The 17,383-nt window shown below is 39.2% G+C and overlaps 1 long non-coding RNA gene across 1 annotated transcript; it reads left to right on the top strand.

The window, feature by feature from the left end:
* The first annotated feature begins 487 nt into the window (after nt 1–487).
* Nucleotides 488–12,333, top strand: LOC119088270. Its single transcript, XR_005091894.1, has 3 exons — nt 488–573; nt 8,682–8,727; nt 11,994–12,333. It is a non-coding gene; the product is annotated as an uncharacterized LOC119088270 (long non-coding RNA).
* The last annotated feature ends 5,050 nt before the right edge of the window (nt 12,334–17,383 follow it).

Here is a 17,383-nt window from a genome sequence, read left to right as displayed (position 1 = left end):
GAAGGATGAACGGCTCTCACTAGTACTGGCACAGATGACCAGAAGCTGAACAAGTGTCCCCAGAAAGCCCTGGCCTCATTTCGCTTCTAGCTTTCTGGACACCCCCTGACCGCATCCTAATTCTAGCTTTAGAGCACCCCACAGATTCAGTTAACTTTGTCGCATAGTCACAGCCATTGATAGTGTCTATGAAAATGAAAGTAGGTTGCTAAACATGCAAGAACATTCTGGCACAGACACACATGGCCTCATGCATACATGCATTTCTAAGGCACATGTAAAAACTACTTCTGAACCCAGAAACTATCACTAACACTGGAGAATCAAAAACCAGATTTATGGAGAGGAGGGAGAAGCGTTTTCTCAATTGCCGGCTGGTGTTACTTGAAGTTAATTCAATCATAAAATGTACTCTTTACATTTTAAAGCTGCATGTTAGACTGAGCACCTGCCAAGTCCACATACTTCAGTGTGCAATGTCTTCACCCTACAGAAGGTACCATGGAATGCGCTTCTCCAGGAGTCTGCCTGATGACACGCAGATCCTGCAGGAGGTGGAGCAGTGGCAGGCAGGTGAGACTGTACAGAAAGGGGTATTCGCTGGCACACAGCTGGATGCCACCCTGGCAGCACCATCTGTGGAAGACTCCAAGCACTTCGCCTTCGTACACTAACTGTCCTATCCATTTCTTGAAGCAATATTGGGTTTTCAGAACTCTTTTCCACTGAAGCATACACTTTCATGTCTCTGTTAGCACCACCCTCTGAGGACATGTCCCACCAGTGTCGTTATGTAGTGTATGAGAAGACTTTTACTTGTTTAAGATACTTCCAGCCTTCAGAGCAAAACTTTTTAAACTTTTCCCATTTATGACCTCTTTTCTTTTTTCTTTAAATTTTTTTTTTCATTTTACATACCAATCTCTGTTCCCTCTCCCTCCCCTTCTCCCGCTCCCCCTTCGTTCCCCCACATCCCATCCCCATCCCCTCCTCATAGGTGGTAAAGCTTATCTTGAGTAGTCAACACAGGCTGGCATACCAACTTGGGGCCTGACCAAGCCCCTCCGCCCTGCATCATGGTTGGGTACGGCATTGCATCATAGGGAATGAGATCTAAAAAGCCAGTTTACATCTTTTCAACTAAGGAATTTTTTACACCAAGCCAGGGTATAGCTCTATAAAATGCCAAACATTTAGTAAGTTACTTCAAAGCTATTCTCTGGTGTGTGTGTGTGTGTGTGTGTGTGTGTGTGTGTGTGTGTGTGTATGTACGTATGTATATGTATGTATGTATGTATATGTATATGTATGTATGTATATATGTATGTATGTATGTATGTATAATTTTGTCATTTGATGAAAATAAAAACTTACTAGCATGCTAATGAGATGGATGTGTTCATTTATTTTTATACAAATAATTAAATCTGGGACAAAGATTTGATACTGTAGACTGCACAGTGGCTTCACAATTTTTAGTTGATTGACATTCTGATTTTATAACTGTCATTATTGAGAAGCCACTTTATGTGAATATGTGCTGCTAAGTGGGAAAAGTATGTTTAAGGGCATTTCAGAAATTGTTTGTTACGGTTGGTTTTAATGTCAACTTGATGTAATTGGAATCACCTGAGCAGGAGCCGAGCCTGAAGACCTGTCCTGATGGCCTCGACTGAAGTAAAAGGTCCTGTCCCAGTAGTGGTGGCACATTCAGGCAGTAGCCCTCATAAAACTAGTGTGTCAGAGGAAGATCGTCTTGCCTTTTGCTTGCTTGGCCATTTCTCTTACTACAGAGTTGATCTGTCCTGTTGCTGTTGCTGCTGCTGATTCCTTCACTGTCCCCAGAACCAGAGTCTCCAAACTTATGAGGTGGACTAGGACCCAGCAGCTCTCTAGGCACCTTACAAATTCAGCACAAGACTGGGACTACTGAGGTAACTGGACTTATGGACTGAGTATCTACCAATCGTCACCTTGTAAGGAGAAACAGTTATCATGGAACTGTTTTGATCACTGAGGCCAAATGCTTCAAGGACCAAGTAACTATGGTGTTCTCAGCTCTCTGGTGCAATTCTGCCATTTTAAGCTAATTTATTAAATTCTGATACACATCCCCATATACAGATCTATCTCCTAGAGAGCCTAGCCTAAAACATTGTTGGAATTCCTGTCCTAATACCAGCCAAATTTTTTATTTCTTATTTTATGAAACTCATATCTGCAATTCAAACAGCAATTTTTAAAAGTAAATATTCTCACATGCTCGAATGCAACAATATGCTAATCTGATACATACTTACTGAGTAATGACAGTCAGAGAGGACTACAACACTTTATTCTCCATAGTTAAACCATCATGTTTCTCTAAGGGCAGAAGATGATGGCTCAGTTAAATCTCAGTAGCTCACAGAGCACAGTGGCCTCGGAGTTCCAGCAGTGTGAACTGCATTGGGCAGAGAGTGTGGCACAAGCAGTGTGAACTGCTTGCTGTGAGTTTGAAATGAAGGCTGTGATGAAGTTGGGGATGCGACAGGGTCCAGCACAGTCAGTAGTGTCTCAGATTCATTACACATTTGATCTTGAATTCATGCTTAGGCACTATGTTCAGAAATCTTCCCCAGGAGGTCAGATCATCAGAGAACCCCATGTTCAGTAGCAACCACATGTGGCCCTTGTTGTAAGATACTGAGCCATAGAGCATTACCTTGCAATGTAGAATGATGTGTTTCTCAACTACTGCCCCCTCGGCCAATAAACAGGCTCTCCCCACAAAGGCTTGGCAACCTAACCCACTTTTTGTACAAAGGTGGAAAGCTCTCCTGAATGGGAATAGCTGTGTGGCTATTTCCTGTATTCCAGGCTGTAAACTCACAATTGATATGCTGTCATTACTGTAGCACACTAAAAAATTATACCTTCCTGACACCACACATAAGACAAGAAAAAGCTCTCATAAAACACATGCATTTTAGCAAGAGAAATTGAACCTTTAAGAAATTGTCAGAGAACCTGAGGAGGGAGATATCACTTTAACCAAATCAGTTCCCCCGACATGACATTGAACCCAAACTTTGGTGAATACATCAGTGGACCTCTGGCAGAGTATATTTTCTTGCCCCTTTAAATGTGGTACCCAGGGCAGATGCTAATAGCACAGACACAAAGTAACCGAGTTAGTGAAATATGAGTTTACCTTTTAAGTACCAGTCAAAAATTCTACTGTTTAGGGCTTGGGTTATTTGGATTTAGAGAACTCAGGTTCATTAAAACAGTGTACAGTTCTGTTATTGGGATACAAGAAACCCAAAACCTTTTCAAAAACTGAGTAGCCTGCTTCAATGATATTTTATACTTGCTGACAACATATCTGATTGTAGAAATTCTAAGAAGCTCTGGGCATTTGAGGATAAAATACAATCAACAGTGTAAACCCTTACTCAGTTTCAAACCAAATGCCTCCAAAGTCCACACAGAAATGTGAGTGAACCACAAAACCATCCCTGGTCAATATGTGGAATTATGGGTATTTCTCTAGAGAAGTCACTGCTGCTCTTCTTGAAATCGTAATTATGTTGCCCTATCACAGCTTTTATTACCCCACTAATGACCAAAACCTGCACAGTGGAGAAACACTCACCACACATAAAAAGTAAAGAAAGTAACAGCAGCATGCTAGTGTTCGGGAGAGGTGTGGAGTCTGTTCCCCAGGCTCTAGTTCCAATAAGCAAAGGAGGCAATGGGTGTGCAGTGGCCTAGACAGCCCATACCATGGCAGTCTTTTCTCAGTCTTCTGACCCATCACTGAGTGGAAGCAGCGTAAGTCACTGCTTCCCAGTCTTTCAGTTTTTCAAGGGAAGAAGGTAGTTTTGGAGTAGAATCTCTCAATATTTTACCTTGTTGGCAATACTAAGTGAGCAACGGGAAAGGCAGATGCAGGACTATTGTTACAAAGGCCCTTTTTACCTGTGAGGCATCTGGATAGAACTGCATGTGGGATTAAATCGTCTGGAAGGCTCTTGACACTCACAACACCTTAGAATAGAAAGCAGTGAGTGCTTGTACACACCCCTGTTGAAGAATTCCCTTTTAATGCAAAGCAAGGCCTGTAGCTGGCTGTTTATTAAACACATTCTAATGGTCTAGTTCTTCTGGTACTAGCATCATGTAGAACAATGGCTCTCAACCTTCTGAATGCTGTGACCCTTTAATATAGTTCTTCATGTTATGGTGACCCCTCTCCACCAAGCATAAAATCACTTTCATTGCTACTACTTCCTAACTAATTTTGCTACTGTTATGATTTGTTATATAAATATCTGTGTTTTCAGATGGTCTTAGGTAGCCCCTGTGAAAGGGTCATTCAACTCCAAGGGCTTGCAAGCCATAGGCTGAGAACCTCTGGCTGTGTGCTTCTGTTCTAGATTGGCATCTGGACCCATGGATCTCAAAGTGAGAATGGCTGTAATACCCCTCCACTGGATCAAGAATTCTGTTTTCATTGTTAATGGTTGCCATACCTTCCTAAAAGATGGCAAAGATGCAGTTAATAAATAGGAATGTGCCAACCGTCAGACAGTCTATGTGCTGGTTAGTTTTTTGTCAACATGGCATGAGCAAAGGTCATCAAAGAAGAAGGAACCTCATTTGCGAAGACCCCTCCATCAGATTCGCATGTAGACAAGTCTGTACTGCATTTTCTTAATCAATGAGTAGTGTGGGAGGGCCCAGGCCACTGGAGACAGTGCCAGCCCTAGGCAGGTGGTCCGCAGTCATAAGGAAGCAGGATGAGAATGTCCAGATCAAGCCAACAAGCGGCATTCTTCAATGACCTCTGCTTCAGTTCTTGCCTCTAGGTTCTTGCCTTGAGCTGCTGCCCTGATTCTACTTACCGATGGACTGCCAACTATTAAGATGAAAGAAACCCTTTTCTCACCAGGTTGTGTTTGGCCATCACGTTTAATACAGCAGGAGAAAGTAAAGAAGAATAGTTTGTGTGAAGACCCCAATCACATTGTCCTTCTACAACTTCTTTGTGTGCTTTGTTCCTGTATATAAACTATTCCCCACAGCCTGGACGACATCATGGTAAGAAAAACAAGACAGGTACAGAAAAAAAGCATGCTATGTGATCTCAGTCTAATGTGGAATTTTAAAGTGCTGAACTCACAGAAGCAGAGAGAAGAATGGTGGTTATGGGTGCTGTGGGTTAGGGGCAGCAGTGGTCAGGAAGCCTGACAACACTGCTACGCAGGAGGGATACTTTCTGGAAGTCTATTATATAACATGATGATTATTGTTAATATTAAGGGAGTTCATGTTTGAATGTCTCTAAAAGATCATAATTTTCTCATCATATGAAAATGAGAAATGTAGGAGGTGAGGAGGAGGTAAGAAATTTGTTAATCCCTTGATTTAATATTTCATAATACATATATATGTCAAAACATCACATTGTATGCCATAAATGTATCACCTTAGTTGTAATTTTTGCCTTTAAAATAAGAAAAAAGAAAATGTTCTGAATACATACAGAATTTCTAGTTTGATCTTTCCATACAAGTCCATTCCCAGTCTCCTACCCTCAGCAGATAAGCTAAACATCTTGAGAAAAATAAAGATCCCTTTAACGAGGAGTTCCAAGCCCAGAGGAGACTGCATTCAGTGCTCTGTACTGCCTTTTCTATTCCAAGAAATAAATTTCCCTGGACCATACCTAATTACCCCAGCTGTGTAAAAACCAAAACCCAGAGACTGAATAGAAAACCTTTCTTCCTTAAGGCTTGGCTTGACTCTAGTGAACAATAAATCCTTCCTACATTTTAAGCACTCTCTTTGATCCTACTTGAACTTATTGAGGAAAATAGAATAGCTTTCAGATCACAATTTTGAAGTATCTATGTATTAATATTCTCCCTCCCTCCCTCCCTCCCTCCCTCCCTCCCTCCCTCCCTCCCTCCCTCCCTCCCTCTCTCTCTCTCTTCTCTCTCTCTCTCTCTCTCTCTCCACTTCAGCAGGCACAACTTACTTCTTCAGGTAATTATCAAGCACACCACATTCTCAAGTTTTTCTCTGCCAACCCAGAGACAGTCATGGTTTCTAGAGAGCTCTTTAGGGTGACTTGGTTTATCAGAAGACAGTTAAGTCATTTGTATTGACAGACTACACATGGTGCCAAAGGAGACATTCTTACACAACTTGGCCTCGGGGCTGATGTGCACATCTTGGAACCAGGCAGGATAAGCAGCTTAAGATACTTGGAGCTGAGAAATGAAAACAAAGGATGTGGTCTCTCTGTGGCTCCCTGACCTCAGCGATCTGTGTGGTTTCCATGATTGTAAATTATCTTGAAAGAAGCAGAGTTTTAGTGGGGCAGAGAAACTGTTCCGAGCAGGAGGAAAACGATGACTGAATTAGTGATGCATAACAAAAAGAGGCTCGCTGTGTATCTCTCCTAAAATTTTGCTATGTTAATTTTCCTTCTACGTGTCACCTATTGGTGTGGCAAAAATGAACTGCAGGCTGTGGAATATCAAGAAAGAGAGATCTGCAAGGCCCAGCTGTGCTGATGCAAACCATTCACTTACAGCACATATTGGGGCAAAGCAACATTTGCTTCCAGCCAGTGGGTTTGCTAAAAGAACTATCTCTGATCAGGCTGATAAGGAAGTGTGCTTCCTGTGCCTCTCTAGAGACAAGAAACTAAACGTTTAGCCAGCACCAAAAGCCTGACACTTCCACTTCCTAATTTGAGACATAGAACTTGCTTTTATAAAAGCTACTTTTAAGACAAACGATTCTTTGATTTCTTTGGTTTCCATGTAGGAAAAAAGGAAAATGGTTATTGGTCTCCATCTCTTTCCAACTCCATAAGATATCCCTTGAATTATGGGAACTGAGACACATTATGCTATTTAGCTAACCCTAGATTTTTATGACTATGTTAATAGTTACATACTTTTCCCACAAACTAACATTATCACCAAGTACCATCTATTACTTTTACATTATAATAAACACTCATGATTCTTTTCCAGTGCCATCCTTGAATCTTTTTGCACGATAAACTTCCCACCTCATGGTTATCTAGGGAAGTAAAAACCTGTCCCATAAATGAAAGCAGACTCCTGGATGTTCCTGAAGCCAGGCCACAGCCATTAGTCTTGTGCTTGCTGTCTTGGGATATGCTGATTTGAAAGCTGAAGATGAAAACTCTATGATGCCTTAGCATCATAAATATCATACACAGGATCTCAGCGAAGCAGTGATCGTTTCTGCTTGCTTGATGTTGGACATACAAAGCAAACTGAAAATCCAGCACATGCCTCCAAATGAATGCCATACCCACTTACGGTAAATTCTATATCTGCTAAAGAAACCCAATCTGTTGTTCACAAGTATAATGTTTACTAAGACCAGTCTTCTTAGCCTTGATGTGGAAATCCCTTCCCAGGCTCCCCTGTTGCTTCCCATCCTTCCCCCTCACCTTCCTCTTCTCCTTCTCATCCTCCTGCTTCTCCCCTGACCCCTTCTCTCCCTCCCAGTGCCCTTCCCCCTTTCCTTTATCCTTCCTTCTGATCTCTTCTGTCTGTACTAAAGCCCTCCCTCTTCCTCTGTCTTTCTCCCCCACCGCTCTTCTCCTGATTACTACTCCCCTTCACTCTTCTACTCACTCAGTATTTTACCTCTTACTTTCTACTCAGTTTTAGAGCTCTTATCGTGAAACGCAGAAATAAAATTCTACCCTTTCTTTTTGTAGTTGAAAAAACTGAGACCGGACAATTTTAACTTTTTAAAACTGCTTTTAATTCAATGTGGAGTGTGTGTGTGTGTGTGTGTGTGTGTGTGTGTGTGTGTGTGTGTGTGTACATGGAGGTTACAGGACAGCTTGATTGAGGTGTTTCTTATCAACCCTCTTGATCCCAGGAATCTAATTCAGGTAGTTGAATTTGGTGACAAATGACTTTACCTACTGAGACATCTCACCTGTCCAGTACTGGACATTTTTAAACAAATTATTCAGAGTAGCCAGAATTTCTTAGAGTGCCTTGCCCTTATTAACCAGTCCCAGAACAGTTATATAATGTCATTTTAACAATCCTGACATGTTGTCTGGAGATGAATGGGCTGCATATTTAACTCTAGTAAGAAATAAAAAGAGTATAAATAACATATTTTTTTAATTTCCCATTGTCATGGTAGCTGTACATTTGTATCTAGTCTATGTTCATCTAACTTGTGTAGTTAGAAGGGAATATAAAAACCATTGAGTGGAGACTTGGGAAATCACCTCATGTCTCAGTAAGGTAAGAGGACTTTGACAGTTCAATGTTCAGTTTTCTATAATTATCTAGAAAATAGAGTTTTATAATTTGTCTGCTTTAATCTGAAGATAAGTGCATATGTTACTTTTTATTGCTATGATAAAATATCAAATGGATAAGAACCTTTACTTCAAAGTATCATTATAAGTCCATTAATTTGAAAGTCTTTTTATTAAATTTATTTGATTCTTTGTAATTTTTTTTTGCCTTTTCTACACCTGAGTTCTCTCAACTTTGGCCAAGTAGATGCTATCAAGTTTACTGCTTTTTTTTAATTGCACTCAATTTCTTTTAATAATTTTGCCACATTCAGTAACAACAACATGTTCCAAATTAATCTTGTACATTTTCTTCTTCCAGACCTGAAATCAGCAGTTTCCCAAGGAGTCTTGGACACTTTTAATGGGTAATATATTTCTTTTCAACCACAGCCTGGTTAGCAAGAGTATTCATTGTTTTTTGGTATTCATTGCTTCGAGGTTTTTAGTGAAATAAGTGAGAAAATATGTATTTTTTAAAAGTAAATATTATTCCTAAGCTCATGCTGATATTTTCACCAATTCAAACAAAGAGCCTAGTGTTTCTACTGCCTTGGCCTCTGTATTTTATTAACTCCTTTTCATTTTTCTGAAAATAACTTAGTTCATGAAAACATTAACATAAATCATATATATATAGTCTCAAACTGCCAATATTAACATTTCCAGAGATAAAAAAAAAGTATTGAATCGTTTAGAAGTTGCTGTGGTTTCCCATTTTATCCTTAGACTCTACAGTCAGAATGCTGTGGTCTAAAGTCAATTGAAATGAACCCTCCCTGTGCCACTGCCCCTCTTGACACAGCTAGTATAGTTCACTTGTCTAGGACTTTTTAAACTTTAGTGTGTGTTTTTTTTTTTTGATTAACCATGATATAAGCTTTGTGTTATATCTAATGCATGGCTAGAATACAAGGAATGAAAAGGTACATTGGCTTTAGAGAAGTCTTTTCCATCCCTGATCCTTTCATGTCCCTTCCCTCCATTATAGGTAACATGATTACTAAGTTTTAAACCCAGATTAAAGAGAAAAATTAATAAATGTATGATTATGGGTCAAAGAAATTGCTCAGTGGGTAAAGACTCTCAGTGTCAAGCCTGACAACCGGAGCTAAATCATTGAACCAGAATGATGACTTCCGCAAATGTTGTCACCACCATTGTGCTCTGCCTCACCACAGTCCCAGGAGCAAAGGAGCAGGCCGTGATGGACTGAGCTCCCTAAATCAATAAGCCAAAGTATATCTTCACCCCTTCAAGTTAAACATGTCAGGTTTTCTGTCACATCGTCAAGCAAAGTAGTTAATACAGGTCTAATCTTCCAGGTGTGTCAGGAATATGAAAGAAGAGAATGTTTAATTACTTGTATGTGTGTGTGCCTGTGCACACATGTGCATGTGCATGCACATGTGACACAGCATGCTGTAGAAGTCAAAGAACAACTTGTGGAAGCAACTAGTTTCCCCTTCCACCATGTAGGGCTCAGGGATTGAACTCAGGCCATCAAGCTTAGCAGCAAATATTTTAACCTCCTGAGCCATCTCACCAGCCCTGAAAGAATATTTTTAAATTAATTTTAACTGAATTACAAAATCATAAAAATTCGACACATCAGTTAGTACCATGTGATGCTTTAATACATACATATACGTTATACAATGTTCAAACTAAATTAAAAATATAGTTATCCTCAAATATTTATATTTTTCTTTGTGGTGAAAATGCTCAGAAAAGATATTTTTAAAGCATAAATTTCAACAGATAAATAGATATAGATGAGTATGTATTGCATAAAACATATCACTAGTAAAGCTAATATCTTTTTTATATAACTTTTTATTTAAAAGTAATTTTCTTTCCTTTTACATACCAACCCCTGTTCCTCCTCCCTTCTCTTCTCCTGCTCCCACCACTCCCACCTCCACCCCTCCTCATAGAGGGTAAGGCCTCCCTTGGGTAGTCAACACAGGCTGGCATATCAAGTTGGGGCTGGACCTAGCCCCTGCCCCCTGCATCAAGGCTGAGTAAGGCATCGCACCATAGGGAATGGGCTTTTAATATCTATTAAGGGCTTGACAAGAATCTGGAGATCCAGGACTTTGATATCAGTCAGTTTTTGTTTAAATACTAATTCTGCCAACTCCTTTCATGGGTAGATCTGGACTAATTGCATTCATTTCTCTCTGGGTCTTTGATAGCCCTGAGATTGTGCCAATTACAACATCTGACTCAGACTAAGCACATAATACATATTGATTTATATCTCTATCCTGCTCTAAAATTCTGTGACATGAAAACTTAAATTGCACTTTGAGATTCTAACAACATACCAGGTGTAGCCATTTTACATGAGCTGCTGACCAAAACACATACTTATAATGAAGCAGAAGGACTAAGGAATTCTTCATTGGAGAGCTTCATAGCCAGAGTACTTCTTAGTTTATCTTATTTCTCTCTGCAGAGATATTATCTCTGACCCCTCTCTTCCAAGCCTGCTACTCTTCCCAGTACTCAAATGCAGCACATACATTGGCCCTCTGGAAACTAAAACTTTGGGGTCAGGTCAATAAGAAAATTGACAATGTAAGATGGGCTTCACCCAGTCCTTTGTAGGCAGATTTTTCTGTCCTTCCTGCCAAACCCAAATAACCACACAAAGACTTCTTATTAATTATGAAAGCTTGGCTAGTAGCTTAGGCTTGTTCCTAAGTAGCTTTTACAACTTAAATTAACCCATGGATTTTTTATTAATCTATGTGCTATTGTGTGTCTTTTACCTCTATTCCATTTTGTGTGTCTGACTCGTTCTGCATCTGTCTGGCCTCTCTGCTTATCTTCTTCCCAGAATTCTCTCTTTACCAAAAATCCTGCCTAGCTATTAGCCATTTAGCTTTTTTTTTGGGAGGTGTGGGGTTTTGAGACAAAGTTTGTCTGTGTAGTTTTGGTGCCTGTCCTGGATCTCACTCTGTAGACCAGGCTGGCCTTGAACTCACAAAGATCCACCTGGTTCTGCCTCCTGAGTGCTGGGATTAAAGGTAGGTGCCACCACTGCCCAGCTTTAGCTTTTTATTAAACCAATCTGAGTGACACATATTCACAGTGTACAATAAGATAATTCAACAACAGTCCTTTGTATACTCAGTTTGAGAAAAGGAAAGATACAAGCAGCCACACACCAGGGCACAGTGGCGATCACATTATGTCTATAACACTGAAACACTGACCAATTAAATTTGGGACACAGGTTAAGTACATAAAGATCACCTCATCTCAGGAGAGATAAAACTCAATGAAAGGTCAAATACTCATAGCTAATGAGTCATGATTCTCCCCTTTCATGTGGAGTCAAATACCTAGTCCAGTTCTCAATACGTCAAGTCATTCATCTCTGTATCATCATGACAGAAAGTAAATTCTTTGTCCAGAACATATTGTGGTGGTTAAGGTTTTCTGTGAACTAGATTGGAATTAGAATCTCTTGGGAGACATAACTTTGGGTGTGTCTGGGAAAGTGTTTCCAGAGAGGTTTAACTGAATATAGATCAGTATATCCCAACAACTGGGATCCCAGACTGAATATAAAGGAAAAAGGTGAACGCGAAATGGGTACTATATTCATTTTCTCTTCATACAGACTTGAAAGTAATGTGGCAAACTACCTCATGATCCTGTGACTATGTCTTCCCACCATGAAGGACCTTATCTCCCCTCTTAAACTGTGAGCCCCAATAAATTATTTTTTTAGGTTGTTTATCTCAGGTATTTTGTTACAACAATGGGAAAATAATATTGTCATTAAATAATTTAAAATGTAAGGATGTCAATGAACATGTTCACATTTGTCTTGGCTATGCTATCTATACCTTGTCTCTGAGTTGATGTTCTATGAAACACCAAGAGTCAAGTGTGTTCAAAACCAGCAGAAAAATCATAAAATCAGCCATTTATCGTTTGCTACTTGAAATGTGTTGAAAGTAATATATTGTTAAAAAAAAAAAAAGGAGGGGTGGGTGGGTTAGGTACAGTGAGAAATTATTCATATGGTAAAACACTGCTTAACTGCTTATGATAATTTATAAGAAAATACCACTTTACAATTTTACAGATGGAAAAAATGAATTACAATTTTGCAATCAAATGGTCCAGTTTCATATCCTGACTAATTTATTTACTTACTACCTGCCTTTAAAATGAATTCTTAGCCTCAAGCCTCTATTCTCATGTGAGTTGCTAATACCATTTTCAGGGTCTCATGGAAAATTGTGAAATCATACTTGAACTCCTTCAGACTGTATTCCTAGGTTTAAGAGCCTTTCTTTTTATTATATTTTCTATTTTTAAAATACAATTTTTAAATTTAAATAAAGTTTGATTATATTCTTCCACTCCCCACCTTCTTTCAGAATCTCTCCCCTCCCTATCCACCCAACTTTAAGTTCTTTCTCAACAAACAAAAACCCAGTAGAAATACATAATCTCCCCCCAAACCAAAATAAACACACACGCATGCACGCACGCACGCACACACGCACACACACACACACACACACATACATACATACATACATACATCTATAAAATCACACCCAAAAAGAAAAAAATTGAGCTCTAATATTAATTAAAAATAAAAGCATGGAGTCCATCATATGTTGGTCAACTACTACTGAACATGAGACCTGTCCTAGAGTAGTTGATATACTACTCTATAGTAGTAGGTATAAGATGAAATCTCAAAGTCGTTTTGATTTGCATTTCTCTAGTGGCTAAGGAAGCTGAACATTTGTTTACCTGGTTCTCAGCTATTTGAGTTTCCTCTATTGAGAATTCTCTGTTTAGAGCTGTACCTGTTTTTTTTAATTAGGTCATTTGTTTTCTTGATATCTAGTTTATTTTGTTTTTTATATATTTTGGATATTGTCTCTCTATTAAATGTGTAATTGGTGAAGATCTTTTTTTTTCAATTTATAGAATACTGCTTTGTCTGAATAACAGTTTGCCATGTAGAATCTAATCAGTTTCACGAATGTGATCCCAATTATTAGTTGTTGATCTTAGTTCCTGTGCTAATAGTGTTCTATTCAGAAAGTCTTTTCCTGTGCCAATGAGTTCAAGACTATTCCCCCACTTTCTCTTCTATTAGGTTTAGTGTATCTGGTTTTACATTACGGTCTTTGATACTTTTGGAGTTTAGTTTTATGCAGGGTGACAAGTATGGATTTATTTGCATTCTTCTACAGATAGCCAACCAGTTTGACCATGTGCTGAAGATTCTGTATTCTTTCCAATGTGTATTTCTGACCTCCTTCTCAAAAATCAGGTGTCCATACATATGTGACTTTATTCCTAGGTCTTCAATTCTATTCCGTTGATCAATGTGGTTATTTTTGTGTGAACTCCATACTGACTTTATTACTGCTCCTTTGTAGCACAACTTGAAATCAGGGATGGTGACACCTCTAGCAGTTATTTTACTATCTAGGATTGTTTTAGCTATCCTGATTTTTTTATATTTCCATAGGAAGCTAAAAATTGTCCTTTCAATATCTGTGAGGAATTATGTTGGAATTTCAATGAGGATTGCATTGAATCTGTAGACTGCTTTTGGTAGAATGACAAATTTTGCTCTATTAATCTTACTAATTCATGAGCATGGGAGATGCTTTCCATCTTCTGATATCTTCTTCAATTTCTTTCTTCAAAACCTTGAAGCTTTTATCTTTCATTTGCTTAGTTGAAGATACCCCAAAGCCTTTTCTAATTTGCATAGAGCCATATAATAAGGTTGTGCCAGCCAGACTCAGCTAAGTATGATCTATAATATTTAGTTAATCTTTGTAAAGACTTAAGTAGATAAATCTAGACAACTGTTTTAGAAGAGTGCATTGTCTATTCTCTTTATTCCATTCTATATCTCCATGATAGATTTCCCTTCAACAGAAACTATAAACTGTTAGTAACAGAGTACTCCTGTCACTCTGGTCAGTTTTCTATTCTCTCCTAGCAGAGAAGTCATCTCAAGAGCTCAGTGTTAAGTAGGGAATCTGAGAAATATTCTGATAGCAAAGGATGTCAGAGCATGTCTCCTTTATCTTCTAACCAGACTACATGTTACTCCCACTCAGAACTTTCTGGGTAAGATGATACCTTCACTTGAATCTGAAAACCACTATTACAGCTTACTTCAAACCTCTAGCCTACCATCTTATGTACTGAAGATCATCTTCGCTGTCTATCAAAATAAGACTGTCCAAGTGCATTCCATAAAACCCTATGTGGCCTAAATAATTTGAGTCCTCATGGTCCATTATGTAAGTAACATCATCATTTACTTTGACTATAGTGTACTTTGTATACAATGTGGTGGGTTTAGCAGACTCAAGCACAGTCTTGCCGCCTGCCATTAATAAGTGTTTTACCAGAACAATCATGTGATAATGGATTTGATCCCATAGCAAAGGGCATGCTAGTAAGCAACTGTTTCCTTTTCAATCTAATGTGTTTTGAGCCATTACTTTTAAAAGTTGTGATATCTTTGTACTCATTTTCATAGTTATGGAAAGAATCAGTAACACACTATAACATGAATTATATTTCTTACCACCTATCCAATAGTGTACAAATGAAGCCACAAGACATCACACTTCATGTGTGCTGAGGGAAAAAAATTAAAGTATTTTCAGTAATAGTAGAGACAAAGGGAGACTGAAGACCTTTGGCCACATGGTAAAGCTTGGTTAAGGCAAGGAAGATTTCCCTTAAGGGAAAGGCTACAGCGATTGTGTCAAATGCTGGGCATTCCAAAACCAGGAGGGATTGTGTAAAAAGCTGTCCTCTGTCTTGCTTTCTGGGAATTCCTGATTCTACCAGAGAACCTCTCATTTGAGGTTCTCCTCAGTTAGCCCACAAGCACTCTCTCATTCTTTTTACCCACTTTGTACCTAAGTCATGTGATGAAAAACATCAGAAAAGGCATTCCTTGCTTTGTTGTTCCATTTTATTTGCTAGCCTTCCCAAATGAAGGGAAATTTCAAGAGGGATTTTATCCTTTCCCTTGTCTCATTTCAACTCATTATTTCCACAATTTGGGCTCTAGTTATGTGGGAAGCATAGGTGTCACTATAAATGACAGTCTGTGACAGTGGACAGAACTCCTGCCCTCTAGAAGCCTTGAAATTTCTCATGCCTTGTTAGAAATTACTGCCAAGATTCTTCCACCTACCACTAGTTTGTAGCAAATGCAAGGACAGAAATCGAATCCTTTCTGTCCTGGGGCACCTGTAAGTGACAGTGCTAAGTGTGTATACACAGCTGTTGTTTGACTGAATAAGTGCTAGGTTGGATCAAAAGATAATTCAAATGAACAAGAGAAAACAGAATGAAAGCATAGAAATTAGACACAATGCAGTAGGGGAAAGTACAGACAGCTGGATCTAGTAATGATGCTGAAAAGCTGAGAGAGAGAGAGAGAGAGAGAGAGAGAGAGAGAGAGAGAGAGAGAGAGAGAGAGAGAGAGAGAGAACGAACACTGGAAAGCTAGGACGTGAGTCATTAGGATAATTCTTGTGACTTCTAAGATTTTTTTTTCTTAGCATGATGCTTTGAATTTCTTAGTTCCTAATACTTCAGTCCTGACTCTTGGTCAAAGATGCTGCAACTACAATAATTGGTTGTGACTTAGTATGGGAACAAAAGTTTTCAAAAAGATAGCCTATCAAATGAGTCCCAAAACCTACCTCCTAGCAGGTGAACTGATTGATCTCATTATTCCACCACTTGCAGTGATATGTCACAATTTTTTGTGAACTGAACTGGGACTAAAGTCCATCTGAGAAATTGATAATTTATGTTCCTCATTGGGGAAACTGCACTAGATTATCTTGATGTGCTGTGTGGAATGTATTGTTGTTTGCTTTTTCTCTCTTGGGGCGCCCACCACTCAGCCCCCAAATACATCACACACAGAGGCTAATTCTTAATTACAAATGCTCAGCCTTAGCTTGGCTTGCTTCTAGCCAGCTTTTCTTAACTTTAAATTATCCTATCTTTGGCTGGGGGTGGGGGTGCTTTTATTTTTCTCTATTCCTGTATATCTTTTATTTCCTTCTTACTTCATTGCTGGTTGTGTGGCTGGGTGGCTAGCCCCTGAAATCCTCCTCCTTCCTCTCTTTTTCCTTGATCTTTTCCCCAGATTTCTCCTCCTATTAATTCTATCTGCCTTCCAGCCCCACTTATCCTTTCTCCTACGTCACTATTGGCCATTCAGCTCTTTCTTAGACCATCAGGTGTTTTACATAGGCAAAAGTATCAGTTTCACAGAGTTAAACAAATGCAACATAAACAAAAGTAACATACCTTGAAATAATATTCCCCAACAGGAATGGAGAGCAATGTGCCTGTCCCTGCTTTTTGTAGCAAATATGCATTCCTACAGAGCAGGGAATATGAGTGAGCTGGGGGGGGGGTCACAAAAAATGTGATACATCACTGCAGGTGGTGGAATAATGAGATCAATCATTTCACCTGCTAGTAGATGGGCTTCAGGACTCACTTGATAGGCTCTCTTTGAGAACTTTTGCTCCCATACCAAGTCACAACCAATTATTGTAGTCGAAGCATCTTTAACCAAGAGTCAGGATTGAAGCATTAGGAACTAAGAAATTCAAAGCATCATGCTAAGAAAAAATGTCTTAGAAGTCACAAGAACTAGAAGGGCATTGCTAAGAATTAAATTTACTCTTTAATTTATTCTTTGAAAGCTCCATACACATATATGGTGCGTTTTGAGCATACCTACCCTGATGCCTTCCAATGCCTCCCAAACTCCCCTACTTCCTCCTTCTTCCAACTTCATCTCCTCTTTTGTTGTTTTCATAGCTCATCTAGTCTAATTATACACAAGTATAGGACCATCCACTGGAGCATGAGCAACCTACCAGGGCCACACTCCTAAAGAAAGCTGACTCTCCTCCTTCACCACTCCTCCCCCAGCAGTCATCACTGTTAAGAACACTTCAGCTAGTCTTA

The sequence above is a fragment of the Peromyscus leucopus genome, chromosome 6, assembly GCF_004664715.2.
Source record: "Peromyscus leucopus breed LL Stock chromosome 6, UCI_PerLeu_2.1, whole genome shotgun sequence".
In the NCBI taxonomy this organism is placed as follows: domain Eukaryota; kingdom Metazoa; phylum Chordata; class Mammalia; order Rodentia; family Cricetidae; genus Peromyscus; species Peromyscus leucopus.
This window is presented reverse-complemented; position numbering and strand designations above follow the sequence as displayed.